Below are 9,489 nucleotides of genomic sequence, written 5' to 3'. Positions count from 1 at the left end.
TGTTTTGTTTTGAATTTGTGATTCAATTTGTTAATGTTAACTTCCTGTTCAGTCAGCCTCACAAGTGAAAACACTTCTCCCTCTATGCAGCTCAGGCACCTTCAGCGAGGACCAGAGGCCTGATGGGAAGGTAACTTGAAAATGTAATAACTTAGCTCGGGAGTTCAGTGTTCTTCAATTCTTCGGTGGCAAGTGGAGTAGGAGGAGCGACAGCGAGGACCAGAGACCTGATGGGAAGATAACTTTGAAATATAAAAACATACCTTGGCAGAGCGAACACTGAGCAGGAATGGACATGAGACTGCTGGCTAAGTGAGGCTTTTAAAGGAGCAGCAGAGGGAGAGGGCACAGCAAGGCGCAGCAGACTGGTGGGTATATATGGGCAGCAGCTGAATCCCAAGACGCTACACGTGTAGTGTCACCCCCCACCCCCCGCCCCCCCCTCACCAAAAAATGGCCTCCTGTGTGTTGCTAAGGTGAGGTGTTTCAATTTATATTTCTTGTGTATTGTGGGATTGATTAAAAATTGGCTATTAGTTGGTTAGTTGAATAAGACCATAGAGAAGTACTAGAAATTCATTAATTCATAAACTTGTATAAATGAATTAAATAAGTAGAGATGGCTGGACAGGTGATGTGCTGTAGCTGTATGGTGCGGGAGCTGGCTGATCCCATTGTGAAGGGCAGTGACCACATCTGCAGCAAGTGTTGGTTGCTAAAAGAACTCCGGATCAGAATTAATGATCTGGAATCTGAGCTTCAAACACTGCGGCACATCCGGGAGGCGGAGAGTTACCTGGACGCTTTGTTTCAGGAGGCAGTCACACCCAGGTAGATAAAGTAATTCAAATTCAGTTAGTGATCAGGAACAACAGGGTGTGACTGTAAGTGAGGCAGGTAGGGGGACTCTGAGTTCAGGAGTGGAGGAGCCTCAGTCCTTGACCTTGTCCAACAGATATGTAATTTTTGCCTCCTGTATGGGTGAGGAAAAGGGCTGTGGGCAGGATAAGCCAGCTGACCACTGCAACGTGGTGCAGAAGGCCATACAAGAAGGAGAGTAAAAAGTAGTTACAGGGGATTCTGTAATTAGGGGACAGATAGTATCCTTTGCAAGCCAGATTGGGAATTCCACATGGTGTGTTGCCTGCCCGGTGCCAGGGTGCAGGACATCTCCGATTGGCTTGAAAGGATATTGGAGCAGGAGGGAGAAGATTCAGTTGTTGTGATCCGTGTTGGCGCTAACAGCATAGCCAAGGCTAGGCATATGGGCCTGTGTGGGGAGTATCAAGCACCAGGAAGGAAATTGAAGAACAGGTCCTCGAGGGTCATAATCTCTGGATTACTGCCCGAGCCACGTGCTAATTGTCATAGGGATAAGAAAATTAGGGAAGTAAACACGTGGCTATGAGATTGGTGTGGGAAAGAGGGTTTCCATTTCATGGGACATTGGCATCAATTTTTGGAACCTGGGCGATCTGTACCTATGAGGCAGTCTCCACCTGAACTGATCTGGAACCAGTGTTCTGGCGAAAAGGATGAATCGGGTGGTCACTAGGACTATAAACGTATGAGTCTGGGGGAAGGGAAAGCAACAGGGAGTATGGAGTCAAGTAGAAAGATAAGCAGCGGGTTAGCATGTGTGCAGGGTTTAAGTTCAAGGCAGACTAGAATTGAAGCAAAAAAGAAGGATAACTTAGAACATATTAGTAGAGATGTTGGAAATCATGAGGATAAGAAAACTAGCATTAAGGCAGTTTACTTGAATGCTCGTTGCTTTCGAAACAAAGTAGATGAATTAACAGCACAAATCATGGTGAATGACTGATGTGTGTTGGCATCACAGAGAGGTAGTTGCAGGGGGTTCAGGACTGATAGTTAAACATCCAAGGATTTACAACTTAGAGAGAGAGAGAGAGGGAAGAGTTGCCTTTTTAGTTCAGAATGAAATTAAATCTATGGCACTGAATGACATAGGGTCAGATGATGTGGATTCTGTGTGGGTGGAGTTGAGAAACCACAAAGGCAAAAAAAACCATAATGGGCGTTATGTACAGACCTCCCAGCAGTGTTCAGGACGTGGGGCACAGATGTACCACGAAATAGATAGGGCATGTCAAAAAGGCAAGGTCACGAGGATCATGGGGAACTTCAATATGCAAAGGACTGAGTGAATAATGTCGCCACTGGATCCAAAGAAAGGGAATTCATGGAATGTTTACAGGATGGCTTTTTATAACGGCTTGTAATGGAGCCTACAAGAGAGCAGGCTATTTTGGACTTCGTGCTATGTTATGAGCCAGACGTTGTAAAAGATCTTAAAGTAAGGGAGCACTTCAGAGGCAGCAATCATAATAGAGTTCAGTCTGCAGTTTGAAAGGGAGAAGGCAAAATTGGATGTAATGGTGTCAAAGTTAAATGAAGGTAATTAAAGGGGCATGAGAGAGGAACTGATGGAAATCGACTGGAAGCAGAGCCTCGTGGGGAAGACAGGAGAGCAACAATGGCATGAGTTTCTGGGTGTATTTGGAGGACACAGTACAAAGGTTCAGCCCAAAAAGAAAAGAAAGATTATACGGGGGTGGGGGGTAGGGGGGTGGCGGGGGCATTAGACAGCCATGGCTGACAAAGGAAGTCAGGAAATGTATCAAAGAGAGAGAGCAAACCTATAAAGTGACCAAGAGCACTGGGAAGTCAGAAGATTGGGAAGACTATAAAAACAAACAAAGAGAGAAATAAAGGAGAGGATCAAATAAGCTCACCAGTAATATTAGAAATGATAGTAAAAATTTCTTTCAATACATAAAAAACAAACGAGAAGCAAAAGTAGAAATTGGGCCATTCCAAATTGATACAGGAAGGCTTGTGATGGGAGATAAGGAAATAGCTGAAGAACTTAATCAGTCTTCACAGTGGAAGGCACGAGTAATATCCCAACTGTGAAGGAGAGTTGGGGGCAGAGTTGAGTATGGTATCCATTACAAAAGAGAAAGTGCGAGAAAAGCTAAAAGGTGTAAACATTGCTAAATCCCCTTGCCCAGATGGGCTCCATCCCAGATGTTCTGAGGGATGTATCTGAGGAAATAGCAGAGGCATTAGTTGTCACTGGAGTCAGGGAAAGTCCCAAATGATTGGAAAATTGCTTTTGTATCTCCCTTGTTCAAGAAAGGATCAAGACAAAAGATGGAAAATTATAGGTTGCTTCGCCTAACCTCGGTTGTAGGAAAATTCTAGAATCCATCGTTAAGGATGAGATTTGTAAGTTCTTAGAAGTGCAGGGTCTGATTAAAACAAGCCAGCATGGATTTAGTAAGGCAAGGTCATGCCTGAAAAACTTGTGGGCAATCATTGAAGAGGTAACAGGGAGGTTAGACCAGGGAAACCCAGTGGATGTGATCTATCTAGACTTCCAAAAAGCCTTTGGTAAAGTGCCTCATGGGATGCTGCTGAGTAAGGTGAGGGCCCATGGTATTTGAGGTGAGCTACTGGCATGGATTGAGGTTCGGCCGTCTGAAAGAATGCAGAGAGTTGGGATAAAAGGTTCTTTCTCGGAATGGCATCTGGTGACAAGTGGAATCCCGCAGGGTTCAGTATTGGGGCCACAGCTGTTCACTTTATATATTAATGATTTGGATGAAGGGATCTGGGGGCTTTCTGGTGAAGTTCACCAATGATAAGTAGTTAGGTGGACAGGCAGGATGTTCTGAGGAGGTGGGGAGGCTGCAGAAAGATTGAGACAGTTTAGGATAGTGCTCCAGGAAATGACTGATGAAATTTAACATGAGCAAATATGAGGCCTTGCACTTTGGAAAAAAGAATACAGGCCTGGACTATTTTCTAAATGGTGAGAAAATTCATAAAGCCAAAGTACAAAGGGATCTGGGAGTGTTAGTCCAGGATTCTCTAAAGATTGACTTGCAGGTTGAGGCCGTGGTGAAGAAGGCAAATGTAATGTTGTCATTTATCTCAAGAAGGTTGGAATATTAAAGCAGTGATGTGCTACTGAGACTTTATAAAGCTCGAGATAAGCCTCACTTTGAACACTGTGACCTATTTTGGGCCTCACACTTCAGGAAGGACATACTGGCACTGGAGTGTGTCCAGCGGAAATTCACATGGATGATCCCTGGAATAGTAGGCTGAACATGAATATCTGAGGATCCTGGGATTGTATTCATGAGAGTTTAGAAGGTTGAAGGGAGATCTACAAGAAACTTACAAGATAATGCATGGCTTAAAAAAGGGTGGACGCTGGGAAGTTGTTTCCGTTAGGCAGGGAGACTAGGACCCATGGGCACAGCCTTAGAATTAGAGGGGGTCAATTTAGAACGGAAATGAGGAGACATTTCGTCAGCCAGATAGTGGTTGGCCTTTGGAATTCATTGCCACAGAGGGAGGGATGTTAAATGTCTTCAAGGCAGAGATTGATAAATTCTTGATCTCGCAAGGAATTAAGGGGTACGAGGAGAGTGTGGGTAAGTGGAGTTGAAATGCCCATCAGCCATGATTGAATGGTGGAGTGGACTCGATGGATCGAATGGCCTTGCTTCCACTCCTATGTCTTATGGTCTTCATTTTTAAACTTCTCTATCAAATCTCATTTTCAAAGTTCTCTATCCGGTCACTAGTTTATACAATTAATGGTTGGGCCCTGGAGAGTGTTGCTGAATGAAGACACCTTGGGATGTAGGTGCATAGTTTCTTGAAAGAGGAGTTGCCAGTAGAAAGGGTGGTGAAGAAGGCATTTGGCATGCTTACCTTCAATGGTCAGAACATTGACTGTAGTGGTTGAGGCATTGCATTGCAGCTGTACAGGACATTGGTGAGGCCTCGTCTGGAATACTGCATACAGTTCTGATTACCTTTCCACAGGAAGGATGTTAAACTTGAGAGAGTACAGAAAAGATTTACAAGGATGTTGCTGGGACTGAGTTATAGGGAGAGGCTGAATAGGCTAAAGTATTTTTCCCCAGAGCATTGGAGGCTGAAGAGTTTTTGCAGAGGTTTGTAAAATCATGAGGGTCATGGATAGGGTGAATAGCCAAGATTTCTTTTCCAGGGCAGGGGTGTCATAAACTAGAGGGCAAAGGTTTAAGGTGAGAAGTGAAGATTTAAAAAGGGCCTGAGATGTAACTTTTTGAGGCAGAGGGGGCTGCATACATGGAATGAGCTGCCAGTGGTGGAGAGGGGTTCGGTTTTAACTTTACAAAAGCATTGGGATGGGTACATGAATAGGAAGGGTTGAGAAGGATATGGACCAAATGCTGGCAAACTGGGACTAGGTCACGTTGAGATATCTGGTTTGTGCGGGTGAGTTGGGTCTGTTGTAGAACTGACTCTATGACCCCTTGCCTTTTGACCCCCTTGCTCATTCAATCTTTTGAGATGAAATATTTCATGACCAGAACTATCCGAAGTTTAACATTTTCTTAAGAAAAGATGCATTTGTAATGAAGTCGATCTGTTTATTCTGTATATGGAAAAGAAAGAGAATAAATCATTATTTTTAAAGATGAAATGATCATTAAAGATGAAATGATGGCTGAAGGTTGCATTTGACATAAAACCTATATACTTGCTGCTGCAGAATATTATATGTTCATACAGAATATAATCAGTTCTATTGGGTGAGTTTTTGAGATGTGCCTTAAAGCAGTCGAGTGGGTGAAAGATTTCTCCAAAGTATTGAGTATTGTTGGAATGGAGAACTGGCACATATACTGTGATCCAACCCCCACGCTGTAATTTTTCAAACAATGAAATGGACAAGATCACTGCCCATTCATATTCAATACCCTTTTATACATGAAATGTGACCTTTTGTTTTGCTTCCCACTTCCCTATCTCTATCTCCTGAGGATCTGATACCTGAATACAGGCTGAGATAACTAGTTGTTGTCAGGAACAACCACTTACCCATGCTGTTACTAACTTAAGTGGGAACAAAATGGCTTCTCAATGCAAATAATATGACAAAATGTCTTCTCGGCTGCAAATTGACAATTCTGTTAAAAGCTGCATAAAATAGCTTTTAACACTGTTAGAGCTGCATAATTGACTAATCACAGTCTGCCTCAATAGTGATTAGCAGACAATGCTTCCTTTACAGCATAGAAATAACTAGACTAGATGAGACATTACTGGCCACCCTTACTGACCTTCAAGTGCCGATGGCAAGACTGGTTAGTGAGGTTAGGGTGGCTTAAGTGTTGGAAAACAAAGTTGGTTCCCAGGAAATATCATTGGACCGAGTAGCTGTCAGTTAAGTTTGTTTCATAAGTTAGTTGGTAATTGTCTGAATGTACTATACGATAATGGCCTGTACCTTTCTTTAAGAGAAGTATAAAAATGTCTGTTTTAAGGGGTGTAGGTTTGCTTGCTGAGCTGTAGGTTTGATATCCAGACGTTTCATTACCTGGCTAGGTAACATCATCAGTGGCGACTTCCAAGTGAAGCGAAGCTGTTGTCTCCTTCTTTCTATTTATATCTTTCTCCTGTATGGGGTTCCTGGGGTTTGTGGTGATGTCATTTCCTGTTCGTTTTCTGAGGGGTTGATAGATGGCATCTAGATCTATGTGTTTGTTTATGGCATTGTGTTTGGAGTGCCAGGCCTCTAGGAATTCTCTGGCATGTCTTTGCTTAGCCTGTCCCAGGATTGATGCGTTGTCCCAGTCGAAATGGTGGTTTTTTTCATCCGTGTGCAGGGCTACGAGAGAGAGAGGGTCGTGTCTTTTTGTGGCTCGCTGGTGTTCGTGTATCCTGGTGGCTAACTTTCTTCCTGTTTGTCCTATGTAGTGTTTGTGGCAGTCCTTGCATGGAATTTTGTAGATGACGTTGGTTTTGTCCATGGGTTGTACTGGGTCTTTTAAGTTTGTTAGTTTTTGTTTGAGAGTGTTGGTGGGTTTGTGTGCTTACTAGGATTCCGAGGGGTCTCAGTAGTCTGGCTGTCATTTCTGAAACTTCTTTGATGTATGGTAAGGAGGTTAGGGTTTCTGGCTGTGTTTAGTCTGCTTGTCGTGGTTTGTTCTTGAGGAATCTGCGCACTGTATTTTTTGAGTATCCGTTCTTCTTGAATACGTTGAATAGGTGGTTCTCTTCTGTTTCCGAAGTTTGTCTGTGCTGCAGTGTGGCTCGTTGGAATAGTGTTCTGATACAGCTTTGTTTGGAGGTCGCCACTGATGATGTTACCGAGCCAATGAAACGTCTGGATATCAAACCTACAGCTCAGCGAGCAAACCTACACCCTAAATCTCAACCTGAGCTACAAACCGTCACAAACCTTGCAAATATCTGTTTTAAGCCATATGCGCAGCTCCTCTGAGGAACATGGAAGTGTATAACCTCTCTGTTTGTGGACGATCTGTGCCTGTCGTATGAAAAATAAAGAATGAAATGTTAAAGAACCAGACCAATTGTGAGAGCTTTTTTACCGATCACGGAACAGAGAGACCCCCCCCCCCGCCCCACCCCCTCAATTCCACCGGGGGTCCAGATCTTCACTGCCATTATTGTCTGAAGAATGTCTTCCTCCAGCTTGGCAAACCAGGTGCATATATGTTGACTGTTGTATCATCAGATCAGTACAGTAACGTGCTTTTTTTTTCAATTCTATCATGAATTGGAGTGGGAATTATTTTGCTTTTCTCTGAGACTTTTTTGACAGCTGGCTGTCTTTTCATTATTGTAACTCCTATAAGGCAGATGTACAGAAAGCTGGTTTTGTAATTTCAAGTATGACTCACAACTGGAGATAAGTCGTATTGCGTGCAATTCTGGTCTCCTTCCTAACGGAAAGATGTTGTGAAACTTGAAAGGGTTTAGAAAAGATTTACAAGGATGTTGCCAGGGTTGGAGGATTTGAGCAACAGAGAGGGGTTAAACAGGATAAACAGGTTAGGGCTGTTTTCCCTGGAGTGTCGAAGGCTGAGGCGTGACCTTCTAGAGGTTTACAAAATCATGATGGGCAAAGTATTTTCTGTGGGGTGGAGTAGTCCAGAACTAGAGGGCATAGGTTTAGGGTGAGAGGGGAAAGATATAAAAGAGATCTAAGGGGGAACGTTTTCACACAGAGGGTGGTACGGAAATGGAATAAGCTGCCAGAGGAAGTGGTGGAGGTTGGTACAATTGCAACATTTAAAAGGCACCTGGATGGGTATATGAATAGGAGTGATATGGGCCAGGTGTTGGCAGGTGGGACTAGTTTGGGTTGGGATATCTGGTCGGCATGGACAAGTTGGACTGGAGGGTCTGCTTCCGCGCTGTACATCCCTATGACTCTAATAGCAATTTATGACGATCTAGTGGAAATAAAATCGTGCAACAATTTTGTGATTCTGCCTGGGGTTATCACTTTCAGTTGTCAGTTTTACCTATTGCTGACTGTACTGAAGGTTAGACAGAGATGGGGGAATGTTGCTCATTGAAAATGATTAAGGTAGACTTCTACAGAGATAAGTCTGGACAGTGGGACTATCTAGGTAGCTCTTCGGGGGATGTGACTACAGTGTTTTTAAGGTTGTTGGTCTCCGACCGGTGCCTGCGTAGTCACCTTTGTGATTCGTTTTTACGTATTTTGTCGATCACAAAGTTAGGTCGAACCTCCTCGTGGTTCCCCCTGGTAACGGCCTGGAAGACGAAGCTAAACGGGTTGACAGTTTTATCTGTTGGAGAGTTTTAGTCTGGTTTTTACTGATGGTTTTACCTTGACCTTATGGTTGGTTTTACCACGGTTTTAACCTGTACTTTGCTTTTCTGACGATTTTATTATTTTATCCCGTTGTTAAAGCATTACTCTGATCAGGCCGGCTAATACGACCTCATAGAAAAGGTACGAGACGGCTGGTGACCTTTCGGTCAGATTAAATTCAATTTTGGTGGAGGCGATTATGGCTAACACTGAAAATTCCGGTTGGGTGGGAAACCGGGAAAATAGCCGCCCCGCACGGTTGTTATTGGCGGCACTGTGCGCTAAGTGTACTAGCCAAAAAAGGACTAGACAGTCTGTCTCAACTCAGACAGATGAGACCATAATTATTACTCCGGCAAGGTTGTCCTTGGGCAGGCACAAGGAAGCCGTTAAAAATGTCCAGAGTAACTTGGACAGAATTCGAATTGAGGGCTTGATAGAGAAGGCCCCTCTACAGCCCAGTCTTTTTAACAGCAGGACTTATTTTAATTCGAATTTTAAAGGGCCCATTGATTTTAGTCGTAATGGAGAATCGGAACATAGTGAGGAGAGGAATGAAGGGATGGTCATCCACCCAATAATTAGGGAGACTGAAAAACTAGAATTAATAATTAATTATCCAATTGATAATTTTAGTTGTAATTATTGTAAAAATATTTATAATACAACAGGGTTATTTAGGAAACATTTAAAAGTGTGTAGGGGGATTAAATCGATGAGAGTGAGATGTAGCAAGTGTGGTTGGGAAGGGAGCTACCAAGCGGTAGCCTGCCACTATTCTAAATGTAGTATAACTAATAATGAGA

The sequence above is a fragment of the Chiloscyllium punctatum genome, chromosome 7, assembly GCF_047496795.1.
Source record: "Chiloscyllium punctatum isolate Juve2018m chromosome 7, sChiPun1.3, whole genome shotgun sequence".
In the NCBI taxonomy this organism is placed as follows: domain Eukaryota; kingdom Metazoa; phylum Chordata; class Chondrichthyes; order Orectolobiformes; family Hemiscylliidae; genus Chiloscyllium; species Chiloscyllium punctatum.
Note: the sequence above shows the minus strand (reverse complement) of the source record.